This window comes from Agrilus planipennis, unplaced genomic scaffold, assembly GCF_000699045.2.
Source record: "Agrilus planipennis isolate EAB-ADULT unplaced genomic scaffold, Apla_2.0 scaffold61, whole genome shotgun sequence".
Classification (NCBI taxonomy): domain Eukaryota; kingdom Metazoa; phylum Arthropoda; class Insecta; order Coleoptera; family Buprestidae; genus Agrilus; species Agrilus planipennis.
Window position 1 is genome coordinate 870802 of NW_020438922.1, and position 14334 is coordinate 885135.

The 14334-nt window shown below is 30.9% G+C and overlaps 1 long non-coding RNA gene across 1 annotated transcript in view; it reads left to right on the forward strand.

Annotated features, from left to right (window-relative positions):
* The first annotated feature begins 654 nt into the window (after positions 1–654).
* Positions 655–14334, forward strand: part of LOC108732775 — a 21438-nt gene continuing 7758 nt past the window's right edge. The window contains exons 1-3 of the long non-coding RNA XR_001937142.1: positions 655–971; positions 3052–3135; positions 10839–10924. This is a non-coding gene — a long non-coding RNA (uncharacterized LOC108732775). The remainder of the gene's footprint in view (positions 972–3051; positions 3136–10838; positions 10925–14334) is intronic.

The window sequence follows — 14334 nt, forward strand, 5'->3', positions numbered from 1 at the left end:
TTAATGGAAGAAACGAATTTTCAAGAGAAATTGAGCAATTAATTTACTGGTAATAAATGACAGCAAAAGCAAATGGGGGTAGACAACATTAAATTTTTCCGAAGGGCAAAAAGAGGTAGTATCGTAATACGACCAAGCAATAAAGTATGACGTTATATCCGAGTGTGTTGTCGTTATTACTCTGATCTTTATTGCTGGTTTGAAGACTATTAAAATTTGGCGTTACATCGAAGTTGTCGTTATAACCGATGTTGTTTTAACCAAGTTTCACTTTATTATCAATCAGAGGAATGAATGTAATGTTTGACTCTCCACTGAAATAATCATTCGAGAGATGTTAGTAAGCACGTTTCGTCGTTGTTGCTGCTGTTTATTCGCAAATAATATAAATTTATTGTCATTTTTTTGTATTCCTAATCCATCTTTCTGTATTCTTAGTAAAGTTAAATTTGTTATGAAAACTGTTGTACCATAGAAAGTGTAAATTACATAAAATGAAACAGGTTTGGATGCATTCGGATTTATACTAGGGTACGTACAATAAAAATTTATTGTTTTTTAATTTTTCATTTTCTACCGCTTGGAATGCTCTCTGTAGGTCGGCTCTTCGATAGCACCAGCAATTTTCCACCTCTACCTACCTTAGCTCTGAATGTACAACGTAGTAGAGTGGAAAATTACTCTATAATTCAAACGTTATTAGCTTTAGTGTGTCGTTTACAGTATTCATTCCACTAAATATTTCCGAAAATACGTAGCAATTTATCTCGGTTTGACTAGTAAAGTCTCTACGCAGTGAAATCAATGGAAAAGTGTCTTATTTTTGTGCAAATAGTTGAACAGTTATTAAAAATTGTATTGTTATTAAGTGAGAGCGTATTGATGTCCATGAACAAAGCCAGATTAAGGTTATTTATGTGTATTATCTACAGATTTCGCGATTGAAGATTAACGGTGACACTTATCCTTCGGTGAGTCAGATTTGACTTATATTTATCATTTTTAATTTGCTTTGTGTGTATGTTTGTATGTATGTATTGCAATTTCTTCTTTTGCACTTTGCTCTATTTTTAATTCAATTCAAAACATTGCTTACAATCTAACAGGTAATAGTTACTAGAAAAGCAGAAATGCTAAATGATTCTTCGTACATAGATGAATAATCCCTTATCCTTTTATGAAACGAATAGTTAATTTTTGTTATAAGTTCATAAAAATTTTATATTTGTTACCTTTAGCTGACTCATATGGCAATTTTATTGTTATTATTTCAAAATTGTTGGTAGCTGCGACTGTTAGTACAAAAGCTCTCCGTAGTACGGTCGTCGATTGCGCCAGTGGTCTTTTAGTTCTGTAGCTGATGACTGTTATCTTATATACGTAACAAACTGGAAAATTCCACAGTTCTTTGTTATTTTCGAGAGTTAATGTGTTTCTGTGAAATCGTTTTCGAAAAATTTCAATTTTCGGCGTTTCGAACAGCGGAAAAAGTAGCGAAATTGAAAACGAAATATGTAGTGATATCAATACATGTTTGCTGAAGTGATGTAAACATTTAATTCATTACAAGTTGTATAAAAATACGAAATTTGTTGTTATCAAGTTAGAAGATGTTACTTGTTAATAAAACATAAGCAGTAATTGATAGAATGTGGAGCATTTCTTAGGAATACCCTATATAATGAAANTTTAGTTATTTTCATAATACATTAATAAAAATCAATATTTATAATAAATTAGAATAGGTCGTAATTGTAAGTTGTACAATAAACTCGGCGTTTCTATGGTCCTTCGAGTTATATATGTGGTACAATTGTACAAAAAGTTCGAATCAATTATTTGAATATTTCGAACGTAAAAAACAATTACCAAGGACTGTGAACGGCTATGAAAATTTTTCCTCTCCAAGAAACTATATATGTGTTTTTGTTTATGAGCTTTCAACAGAAATTGAGAAAATTATTGTAGATTTTTATTAATTGAGCGTACTACCCGGCTTACTTTCTCCTACTGTCCACTCTCTCTTATGTTGTATCTGATAATGAGGTTTTTGCTACTTTGTTGACTTTGATTACTTAAAAAATTTGTGTAACTAGAGGAAGAATGGAAAATACAATATTTTGTTGGTTTACATGACTTTAGAAAATTATTGCTGTGCTCTGCTTGATTCAAAATAAAATTTTAGATACTTATGCGATCTGCAAGTTTTATTTTAACTTTAAATAATGTATTTGGTACAGAAAACAAATGATTTTCGCAACCTTTGACCTTAAATATCTTGAAACGAAGACACGAAATTAGAATTAACTCTTGCAACGTCAATGTGAAAGCTCATGCAAATTTATAGCTTATTCCCTTTCATTCGGAGATTGATGCAATTCTAAACTTAGTTTCTCCTACGCCTTTGACCTGTTTTTCGATTAATAATAATTGTTCCTTTAGTAGCATCAACAAATATTTCAATATTGTGCACGTTCCAACATATCTAAATACATTATTTTAAAATTTTTAAAATTTTTGTATGGGAATGTATTAAATACATGCCTTGCAATTCTATAATTGATTTATTTATGCGCGAATGTTATTATTTCGGAAATGAATATTAGTCCTTTTATAGAATTATTGATTAAAGCATAGAAGACTTAACAAAACACACTTCTAACTATACATTTTCCGGATCATATTGCATTATCACGGAATGCTGTGGACAGTATCAAACCTTTATCATATGATAGTGAATGTTATCTTCGTACAACAAATTGTACCGAAAAGATAAACGACTTCCTAGGACCATAGTTCTCTTCTGCTGTTGTATCACTATCATTTTGTAATGAATTATTTATCATTAAACCTAGTTCAATACATTATAATCTTTCGAAGGCATATTTATTTATTATTTAATGACGATTGAAATGTTTAATGATTTATCTGTAATTAGTTTCTGGTTAAAGTTGCTATATTTACTTTATTTAGTAGATTTTCTTTTAATTATAACATCTAAAAAAGTAATAAGGAAAGTATGATAGTTACTAAGAATGTTTTTTGTTACAGTTAGTTGGAATGCAAGGACGTAGACGAGGCCTAATGGGGCGACTCACTAGAAGGGAGGAAGGAAGGCGGATTGATGATACAGGGGTGAGTTAATTCAATGATTTAGTTAACAGTATATTTTGACGGTTGGCGTCCCCAGTACTATTAGTGTTTGTTTTCGAGCTTCCTGACCGTTGTCTTTGGAAATTGTTTCCCGACGTTTCTCTTACAACTACGAAATTCTCAAGGGTATCACCTGGTTCTTGTCGGTCTTAATTGCCTTAATTTTTTAACTTTTTCTATTTTTTCCGCTTTTCATCTTACCTCTTTTTTTCCTTTCCGCTTTCTGTCTCTGATTTCTTCATACCTTTCTCTTACTAACATTTAATTCCAAACTTATCTTTCTTAAGTATCTTTCCAACGTTCTCATCATATCTTTCAACGCACTATTTCGTGACTATTAAAGCAATGTCGTAAGCATAAGATAAGGTTTAGACTTTCTTTATACTTACAACTACCCCTCCCTCCCTTATCTTACCAATCTCTTTCCCTAAATCACTTAAGGTCCCATATCAGTCGCTTCTAGACAATTGAGATTTTTTTTAATCATAAAAATAGATCTATCTTGATGTATACAAGTTGAAAGATAATTTTAATTCAGAATAGTTTTGAACCAAGTTTGATAATTGGCTATTATGTGGATAGTAATTTATTTATGCTGAAAGGATAAGTAATTCTTAAACAATAAGAAATAGGTATTAATAATTTGAGGTGGAAGGTCCGGGCTATAGTTAGGATGAACTAAAAGTGTAAGCTCCGATTGGATCAAAAACTTCTTAATCAATCTTACCCAGAATCTCTTGAATTTGTCTATATGTAATTCGATGGTCAGCTAGAATTAGATTTTTAACTGCGACAATGTTTTCTTGTATCCTGTTTGTCACCGGGCAGCCTCATCTTTCATCGTCATCTAAACTGAAATTTCCTCCTTCAAATTCTTTGTACCAACGAAATATGGCAGAAGCTGAAGGGCACTCTTAGCCGAAAGTTTCAGACATTTCGTAATGGCACTCTTGGTATGATGAACCACGTTTGAAATTATAGTAGAATATCACTCGGAAAGTCATTTTTAACAACTTTCCACTGGTCATGTAACAAACAGACAAAGCACAGGAGGGTGCTGTATATTTATGTTTGGACTTGCAAGTTATTATTGCGATCAATTGAACAAGGATAAACTTGCTAGGTGTCTCGTATTGCAAGACTGGGGTAATGCATGATTACTGAGAACGGTGAACGGCTTTGAAAATTCTTCCTTTCTAAGTAGGGTTGCCATCTCTAAAATTTGGAAACCAGGACAAGACGCGTGAAAACCCCGGATTTTAGAGTCCAGAACCCGGACATGTCAACAGGTTTTTTTAAACATAGTCAGTGTAACAAAAAACAGTTGAAAATGTCATAAATCACCCTTTTATTTATTTTNATTTGAAAATTGTTTCACTGGTAAAATCAATGCATTTTGTTACTACAATTTTTAAAGTAAATATGACGCCTTGCACCTCCACCATATTTTACTAATTTTGATTATGAATATTAATAAAATTTCCAAAATATAGATATTCATCCAATATTTACAGCCTTTAATTTCACGTATTTCACATATCCTTTCTACCCTCTTCATTCAATATTTACACCCTCTAATTTCACATATTTCTCATATCCTTTCACCCCGAAATCATGGGAGAACTTGAGACAAATGTCGTTGAAGACGATAATGAAGACCAGTTTGAAATTTACCAGCAGCCGGAAGACGACGATGAAGAGGAAGAAGATGATTAAATGTTTCTTCAAATCCTATAGACTTTATTTTACTAACGTTTTGTTCCAAATTTATTTTTCTTCTTAAGTATCTTTCCAACGTTCTTATCATATCTTTGTCAGCATAAGATAGGGTCCAGATGTTCTTTATACCTAGAAATATCAATTCCTCCCTTACTTTGCCAATCTCTACCCTAAATTACTTGAAGGCCCCATATCAGCCAAATGAGATTTTTTTGAATTTTATTAAATGGATTACTCTTGATGTATACAAGTTAGAATGTAATTGTAATTTAGAATAGTTTTGAACCACGTTTGATAACTCGCTGTTTGGAAAGTGCTTTTACTATTGCAGATCTATAGGAAAATACTTTAAAACAATATTTCGTCAGATATTGAGAATATTCTAAAATTCAAGCATCCTTGTCTGACTCTTCTCTCAATCCAGAACTTTTTATCTCCCTATATTGTTTACCCTTACCCCTCTTTAATTCGTCAATTTTACTATTTTTTAACATGTTTAACAATTAATTGCATCAAAAGCCATTTTTAAATGTACGGATACTGCACAAATCATTTTTTCAACTCTGTATTATGTGTTTGTATTACATTATTTAACAATAATATCATGTCAGAAATTTATCTGTCTTGAAATCCAAACAGTTGTTCGCTTAAAATTTTATTCATTTCAATTTCCATTTACAACCAATTTTTGATCATATCTGTATATATTCTATACATCGCATGTATAATCGTAATTTTTCTATAATTTTCNTTTTTTATTATTCTCCGTGCCCATATTATTTCCTTCTTTCTTGTACCCATTCTGTCTCATACCATCCCGTAATCCATAAATTTCGTCTTTCTAGTATTCAACTCCAATCCCGTCTTTCCTAAGTACCTTTCCAAAACCTTCATCATCACTTTTGGAACTCCATGATTCGTGGATAACAAGGCAATATCATCCAAATTATGGCATGCTAAATTAGGTTGATATGTACATGATTTTCATCAAAATTATGCATTTTTTACAATAACTATGATTGTTCTGCATGATTCCAAATAAAATTTTAGATACTTTTGTGATTTGCAAGTTTTATATTAACCTCAAATAACATATGATACTTTTTATATAAACTTTCAGCAGAAATTGAGAACATTATTGTAGATTTTATTAATTGAGCGTACTATCCGTCTCATTCTCTCCGAATGCTCACTCTCTCTGATGATGTATCTAATAAAGAGCTCTTTGCCACCTTGTTGGCTTTGATTATTTAAACAATTCGTGTAACTACAAAAAGAATAGATAATACAATATTTTATTAGTTTACATGATTGTTCTGCATGATTCCAAATAAAATTTTAGATACTTTTGTGATTTGCAAGTTTTATATTAACCTCAAATGACGTATTTCGTATAGAAAAAACGATTTTCGCAACCTTTGACATTAAATATCTTGAGACGCAGACAGGAAATTAGAATTACTTTTTAGAATGTCAATATGAAAGCTTATGCAAATTTATAGCTTATTCCATTCCATTCTGAGGTTGATGCAGTTCTTAACTTATAGTCTACGCCTTTGACCTGTTTTTCGATTGATAATAATTGTCCTTTTAGTAACATCAAAGAATATTTCAATATTGTGCACGTTTCCGACATATCTAAAAGCATTATTTAAAAAATTTTAAAATTTTTGTATGGGAATGTATTAAATACATGCCTTGCACTTCTATAATTGATTTATTTATGCGCGAATGTTATTATTTCGGAAATGAATATTAGTCCTTTTATAGAATTATTGATTAAAGCATAGAAAACTTAACAAAACACACTTCTAACTATACATTTTCCGGATCATATTGCATTATCACGGAATGCTGTGGACAGTATCAAACCTTTATCATATGATAGTGAATGTTATCTTCGTACAACAAATTGTACCGAAAAGATAAACGACTTCCTAGGACCATAGTTCTCTTCTGCTGTTGTATCACTATCATTTNTTCATTGTATAAAAATACGAAATTTGTTGTTATCAAGTTAGAAGATGTTACTTGTTGATAAAACATAAGCAGTATTTGATGGAATGTGGAGCATTTTTTAGGAATACCCTATATAATGAAATTAAAGCTATTTTCCGGTAAGTTTTCACCATTGCATCTTTGTTCTCAAAATTTTAACGATTACGGTAGGGTTTTGAAGTTTTTCTCTTGATAGAGGTCTTATTACACTTAAACTATTGTTATTTTAAACATACTTTTAACTATACATTTTACGGATCGTATTCCTTTTTCACAGGATGCTGTGGACAGTATCAAACCTTTATTATATGATCTAACAATGGCAACATATACATACATACTAGCACGTGTCATAGCAGAAACGACTTATATTGCTATTACCGACAGGAAAGTAGTCAATTAGGATAAGTCACTGACTTTAGATGTTATTGTACCTATTCATAAATTAATAAAATTAACATTAATACATTCGTGCTCACACATCATCCCTAGTAATATTTATTTTGATGGACAAATTTTTCGTTGTGTCACTTTACCCTTTTGTAATGAATTATTTATTATTGAACCTAGTTAAACCTAAAAGCATATTTATTTATCATTTAATGATGCATCATTGAAATATTTGTTGTATGTTTAACGATTTATTTGCAATTAGTTTCTGGTTGAAGTTGTTACTTTATTTAGTAGCTCTTCTATTAATAATAATTTCTATATTTAATATATTATGTGGATAGTAATTTATTTATGCTAAAAGGATAAGTAATTCTCAAACAATAAGAAATGGGTATTAATAAAGGAGTAGTAATTATTTTATTGAAATACAGAATTGTTGGGGTATTAAAAAGGATTGACAAATAATACGACATTTTTGTACAAATTAAACATACTTTTACTTATTTGTTACAGTATGTTATTAGAAAATCGGGAATTTTTGGGTTTAGTTTAATCTTGTGTAATGTATAATTGCTGAGAATGGTGAGAGATTTTGAAAATTATTTTCGTTCCATGAAACTATAGTTTCAGGAAAGACATGTGGCATATTTTTTTATATTTAATAGAATGAGTTTTTAGCAGAAATTGAGAAAATTTTTGTAGATTCTTATTAATCGAGCGTACTACCTATCTTTTTCTCTCCCGAATGCTCACTCTCTCAGTCTGAACGGTAAAACAACTGTGTTCTCCTTGTACCTATTGATAAAGTAATTTAATTTTTTTTAACAAATAAAACTACAAGTTTGAACAAATTAAACATAGTTACGGTTTTCTTATTTATTACTGTTTAATATCATGCAAAAATCGTGAATTTGGGCATTTACTTTAGGGTAATGCACGATTACTGTTAAGGAACCTTAAGGGACTTTATGGCATAAACATTTTCATATTTTATTATACCTTTAGTGTATAGCTTAGTGTTATTGGACTTAAATATATTTCCGAAATCTACGGTCACGTAGGCAAATTCGCAGAAGCACAAATGAGGGTTTATCCTATGGTTAGTATATTGTACATTGGTATTACTGTCAATAACCTCTCGTTATTGGGAGGGATAATTTGTCGTTTTCGGAATCTAGTGTACAAAATTTTAAGTTTGATAGAATAGTTCTTTTGTAGACTCGCTGAGAGTAACTAGACTTTAATTATTTTCATAATACATTTATAAAAATCAATATTTATAATAAATTAGAATAAGTCGTAGTTGTAAGTTGTACAATAAATTCGTTATATTTACAACTCGGCGTTTCTATGGTCCTTCGAGTTATATATGTGGTACAATTGTACAAAAAGTTCGAATCAATAATTTGAATATTTCGAACGTAAAAAACAATAATATTTGTGAATAATTTCATTGTCATGCAGACAAAATGTACGTGATAAATTCAATAATTCCTGGTAGTATAAATGAGGTTTTTCTGTCACTAATACCTGGCTTATTGTTAGCTCTTTGATACCTGTTTCTAGAACTTTTCTATATCTGGTTGTACTCAACACCCTCTCGTATATGACGGAAATTCCTATATTTATCCACCACCATAATATCTTTCATTTAGACTCCACCCCCTTTCTTAGTGGTTCTCTAGTTTTTATGTAAATTTAATTTTGTTAGTTAGTATGTAAGAAACATTCTCATTAAACACATCAACTCNTCAAATACCTGAGGAAGGTAACCTTGTTACCAAAAGATACTTTGGACAGTCTTATAGATCTAAACTTTTATGAAAACTGTCACCTTACATCTTAGAGGGACTTTATGGCATAAACATTTTCATATTTTATTATACCTTTAGTGTATAGCTTAGTGTTATTGGACTTAAATATATTTCCGAAATCTACGGTCACGTAGGCAAATTCGCAGAAGCACAAATGAGGGTTTATCCTATGGTTAGTATATTGTACATTGGTATTACTGTCAATAACCTCGTTATTGGGAGGGATAATTTGTCTATTTAGGAATCTAGTGTACAAAATTTTAAGTTTGATAGAACAGTTCTTTTGTAGACTCGCTGAGAGTAATTAGATTTTAGTTATTTTCATAATACATTAATAAAAATCAATATTTATAATAAATTAGAATAGGTCGTAATTGTAAGTTGTACAATAAACTCGGCGTTTCTATGGTCCTTCGAGTTATATATGTGGTACAATTGTACAAAAAGTTCGAATCAATTATTTGAATATTTCGAACGTAAAAAACAATTACCAAGGACTGTGAACGGCTATGAAAATTTTTCCTCTCCAAGAAACTATATATGTGTTTTTGTTTATGAGCTTTCAACAGAAATTGAGAAAATTATTGTAGATTTTTATTAATTGAGCGTACTACCCGGCTTACTTTCTCCTACTGTCCACTCTCTCTTATGTTGTATCTGATAATGAGGTTTTTGCTACTTTGTTGACTTTGATTACTTAAAAAATTTGTGTAACTAGAGGAAGAATGGAAAATACAATATTTTGTTGGTTTACATGACTTTAGAAAATTATTGCTGTGCTCTGCTTGATTCAAAATAAAATTTTAGATACTTATGCGATCTGCAAGTTTTATTTTAACTTTAAATAATGTATTTGGTACAGAAAACAAATGATTTTCGCAACCTTTGACCTTAAATATCTTGAAACGAAGACACGAAATTAGAATTAACTCTTGCAACGTCAATGTGAAAGCTCATGCAAATTTATAGCTTATTCCCTTTCATTCGGAGATTGATGCAATTCTAAACTTAGTTTCTCCTACGCCTTTGACCTGTTTTTCGATTAATAATAATTGTTCCTTTAGTAGCATCAACAAATATTTCAATATTGTGCACGTTCCAACATATCTAAATACATTATTTTAAAATTTTTAAAATTTTTGTATGGAAACATATTTAATAATTCGCTTTGCATTTCTATAATTGATTTGTTTAAGCGCGAATGTTGTTTCGGAAATGAATATTAGTCCATTTACAGCATTATTGATTAAAATATAGAAAACTTAATAAAACATACTTTTAACTATACATTTTACGGATCGTATTCCTTTTTCACAGGATGCTGTGGACAGTATCAAACCTTTATTATATGATCTAACAATGGCAACATATACATACATACTAGCACGTGTCATAGCAGAAACGACTTATATTGCTATTACCGACAGGAAAGTAGTCAATTAGGATAAGTCACTGACTTTAGATGTTATTGTACCTATTCATAAATTAATAAAATTAACATTAATACATTCGTGCTCACACATCATCCCTAGTAATATTTATTTTGATGGACAAATTTTTCGTTGTGTCACTTTACCCTTTTGTAATGAATTATTTATTATTGAACCTAGTTAAACCTAAAAGCATATTTATTTATCATTTAATGATGCATCATTGAAATATTTGTTGTATGTTTAACGATTTATTTGCAATTAGTTTCTGGTTGAAGTTGTTACTTTATTTAGTAGCTCTTCTATTAATAATAATTTCTATTTGTTACAGTTAGTTGGAATGTAGGGACGTAGACGAGACCTAATGAGGACGACTTCGCTGAAAGGGAAGAAGGAAGGCGGATTGATGATGCAAGGGTGAGTTAATTCAAGATTTAGTTGATAGTATATTTTGACGGCCGGCGTCTTCAGTATTATTACTGTTTGTTTTCGGATTTCCTGACCGTTGTCTTTGGAAATTGCCTTGAAAGTTGCCTAATTTTTCAACTTTTTCTGTCTATTCCGTTTTTTATATTACCTCCTTTTTTCCTTTTAGTCCAGTCATTTAAGCTTAAATTAGGTAAGAATTTCGGAATTCGAGATACCCAGCTGTAAGTCTGTAAATACTTGTATATTGACACCCTAAAAGTTGTCTCAAAACCTACATATGGTAGGGTGTACGCAACTATTAAATTTCAAGGTCAAAGGTCACAAAAATAGGTTTTTTGCGCTTTTTTTGTAAATATCTCATTTCCTATGGGTTTTTTGCTATTTGTATTTATTATCAATATTGTAGAATACAAAATTCTCTACAAATTTTGTTTGAAAAAATTTTTCACACGGTGAACCGTTTTCGAGATAGAGGGCGGAGAGCGCGCGGTCACAGCATCACTTCAGGTCAACCGGTGCCTCCAAGCTTGTGATATTATTTAAATTATCTAATTTGTGCAGTACATAGTATATATTGCTACGGTTTTTAATAATTATTAATTTAATATATTATGTGGATAGTAATTTATTTATGCTGAAAGGATAAGTAATTCTTAAACAATAAGAAATAGGTATTAATAATTTGAGGTGGAAGGTCCGGGCTATAGTTAGGATGAACTAAAAGTGTAAGCTCCGATTGGATCAAAAACTTCTTAATCAATCTTACCCAGAATCTCTTGAATTTGTCTATATGTAATTCGATGGTCAGCTAGAATTAGATTTTTAACTGCGACAATGTTTTCTTGTATCCTGTTTGTCACCGGGCAGCCTCATCTTTCATCGTCATCTAAACTGAAATTTCCTCCTTCAAATTCTTTGTACCAACGAAATATGGCAGAAGCTGAAGGGCACTCTTAGCCGAAAGTTTCAGACATTTCGTAATGGCACTCTTGGTATGATGAACCACGTTTGAAATTATAGTAGAATATCACTCGGAAAGTCATTTTTAACAACTTTCCACTGGTCATGTAACAAACAGACAAAGCACAGGAGGGTGCTGTATATTTATGTTTGGACTTGCAAGTTATTATTGCGATCAATTGAACAAGGATAAACTTGCTAGGTGTCTCGTATTGCAAGACTGGGGTAATGCATGATTACTGAGAACGGTGAACGGCTTTGAAAATTCTTCCTTTCTAAGTAGGGTTGCCATCTCTAAAATTTGGAAACCAGGACAAGACGCGTGAAAACCCCGGATTTTAGAGTCCAGAACCCGGACATGTCAACAGGTTTTTTTAAACATAGTCAGTGTAACAAAAAACAGTTGAAAATGTCATAAATCACCCTTTTATTTATTTTCAGACCTTAAAATTAAATTTAGTCATTCTTTATCATCATTTTCAATGTACCTAACAAAACAGAATCTTATNATTTTCTAGAATTATTTATAAAAAGTCACAAGAAAGGCGAAAGGCGAAACGTTGGTGCCAAGTCTTTGTGATGAGTTACTTATCATTTTGGGATGAATTATTTGTCACTAAATCAACTTTAAAATACTGCATTTTCCAGAAGGCATACGCATGTATCATTTAATCATCACGTCTTGATAAAGTATTTGTAATATTATTATGTGTATAATTTTTCAACATTTTTAACATTACATTATTCTACATACCTACACATAACAATTGTAAATTAACCTTCTTTCTTCAGCACAATTAAATACATAATTGAAATAAGAATTTTATCTCTTTTCCCATATATTATTTACTATTCACCCTTCATGTGCATTCTTTTAATTTTTTACATACATTTTTGAAACGGGTTAGACTATTCCTACACTCACTTATCAACTCATTTCCTAAGTTCCTAATAAAGTATTCCCGTTTCCTATTTCAGTTTGTCATATATTTTATTTTTATCGTTCTTATTCTCTCCATTTCATAACTTAATAAATAAGTGTATTTTTTTAATATTTTTTATTATTCTCCGTGCCCATATTATTTCCTTCTTTCTTGTACCCATTCTGTCTCATACCATCCCGTAATCCATAAATTTCGTCTTTCTAGTATTCAACTCCAATCCCGTCTTTCCTAAGTACCTTTCCAAAACCTTCATCATCACTTTTGGAACTCCATGATTCGTGGATAACAAGGCAATATCATCCAAATTATGGCATGCTAAATTAGGTTGATATGTACATGATTTTCATCAAAATTATGCATTTTTTACAATAACTCATCTATGTTGAAAATATATTTTCAAGTTTCGATCCCATTGTGGCCTGTATGTATATTTCGTTAGCTTGTATTAAATGCTGACGTTAGAAATTAATATTTACATCCATAGTAGCTTTATTTTATTTTATTTATTATTTTAAAATTGTTGGTTCGTGCGAGTATTAGTTCAAAAGCTCTCCGTACTACGGTCGTCGATTGCGCCAGTGGTCTTTTTGTTTTGTTTCTGATGACCGTGATCTTACATACGTAACAAACTAGAAAATTCCACAGTTCTTTGTTATTATCGGACGTTAATGTGTGTTTATGTGAAATGTGAAATCGTTTTCGAAAAATTTCAATTTTTGGCGTATCGGACAGTGGAAAATGTAGCAAAATTGAAAGCGAAATATGTAGTGATATCTTAATACGTGTTTGCTGAAGTGGCGTAAACATTTTATTCATTGTATAAAAATACGAAATTTGTTGTTATCAAGTTAGAAGATGTTACTTGTTGATAAAACATAAGCAGTATTTGATGGAATGTGGAGCATTTTTTAGGAATACCCTATATAATGAAATTAAAGCTATTTTCCGGTAAGTTTTCACCATTGCATCTTTGTTCTCAAAATTTTAACGATTACGGTAGGATTTTGAAGTTTTTCTCTTGATAGAGGTCTTATTACACTTAAACTATTGTTATTTTTAAACTGTTTCATAATTTACAAGTAGTTTAGATACATTTTTTGGTATACTGATTCAGTTTATGTATGAAATAATCACTTCTGATTGTTTAATGAAAAATTCCTTCTACAAATGTTTTCAGAATTATAATTACAGTGCGCTCTGTATAGAATAATGTTTGTGTGTTTAAATGTAATGTTTAAAAAATTAATATAAGTGTAACTGTCCACCGCTATTTTTCGCATTTGAACGATATATAAGGCAAGGCTTGTTCGATAGTCTAGCGGTAATACGGTCGCAGATCGTAGGTTGACTGCCTAGACGCTGAGTGAGGGTACCTATAGCAAAGCGTTATTAGGTGGAATAGGCCAAACGGGCGACTGTAAGTCCGGCGGTGTATTACCCCCGTATTTTCCACTGTTCCAGTTATCGGTTAATCGTCGACTTCGTGATTAGATA